The sequence below is a fragment of the Amia ocellicauda genome, chromosome 11 (assembly GCF_036373705.1).
Source record: "Amia ocellicauda isolate fAmiCal2 chromosome 11, fAmiCal2.hap1, whole genome shotgun sequence".
NCBI classification, from domain to species: domain Eukaryota; kingdom Metazoa; phylum Chordata; class Actinopteri; order Amiiformes; family Amiidae; genus Amia; species Amia ocellicauda.
In genome coordinates this window covers 20198100-20199492 of record NC_089860.1, presented here as the reverse complement: position 1 = coordinate 20199492, position 1393 = coordinate 20198100, and positions in this window count along the sequence as shown.

Below are 1393 nucleotides of genomic sequence, written 5' to 3'. Positions count from 1 at the left end.
TGCTGTAATGTTGGAACCGTGATCTCTGGGTTCTGCATTTTATTCTTAACGATTACAAAGACAATGAGTGGTTATTTCTGAAATTCATAAAACTCTTAGTAGTTCTGGCTGGTGAAACTGAATGTATTTAAAATGTTTACAAGCAACAGATGATTGCAGCATAGGATTTCAATGATCATGTTACTGATGCTTACCATTACACTTTAGTTTATCAGTTTTGCCTTAATTAACTATACAATTGTCACATAATATATCCGTGTAACCCAATGCATGTGATCTTGTATAACTCAGAGTAAAACAACTTTTTTTTTTTAAATCTCCTCCAGCAGTTCTCTTAAGGAATGTTTTATTTTTAAAGAACACAATTAACTATACAACATTTTTTGTATCCCCTGTCCCTCATCATATGTGATGTTGAAGTAATGCAGTTTTTATTGCTGAAACCATGTGTTTGGAAATGCAAAGCATCAAATCTGTTATTCACTTTTTACGGTTTCACGAGTGCAAGAGCTCCCTGTGGGCCTCATCGTCGCTCCTGTCTGTGCAATGTGAGCCAAACATCTCAGTTATTCATATGGCCGTCTGGGGAGGGGATGATTTCTGAATTTTGTACAACTGATTTAAAGGAAAACCACATGCCTTGTATTACAATGGAGTGATATGGTGTTAATTACCTTTATTATTTTGGCACCCTTAAACAGCCATGCAGCTAGTTGTTGTGCCGCATGGAGATTGCCAGGGCTAAAGCTCTCTTCTATGGTTCAATAACTACCCAGAACCCCCCAATCAGTTTGACAGTACCCCATGAATCCTGTTTGTATGCTGTGGGGTGAAATTTGAAGTCTTGAGACGAACATACAGATTTCTTCTCTCAGGGAATTTGGTGAATGCCCAATTACAATTTTTCTACAATCTTTTTCTGCTTGGTTAGGCATGTCACATTGTCTTTTTGCAATTCTTGCATTATTTTGAGAGAATAACTCAAAATAGATTTTGATTTGCTGTTTGAAGTCAACATTTTTGGCTTTGAATTAGTTACCATTTTACTATCAATCCCCTTCCCCACCAAAGCAAGTCAAATCATGAACTAGACTTTTCATCAAGGTACTTTCATAGCATTACCTTTCTTTCTATGTAAAGTGATGAACTTCCCCTCACACACCAAATTTTTATTCTTCCTGTTGATAATTTTTTTTTGCCCTTTCCCTGCCGGCATTTAACTGTTGCAGACATGAAAACAGTTATTTGAGCCAGCAGGAATTTTCCAAAGTAAATGGACCGTATCTTATCAATTTTAACATCTGTTTTTTAAATCTCTCAAGGGATTTTTGCTTTAGTTACCGTTTACAAATAATATGGATAAGGGATTCTGTGGTGTGTCTGTCAGTGTATG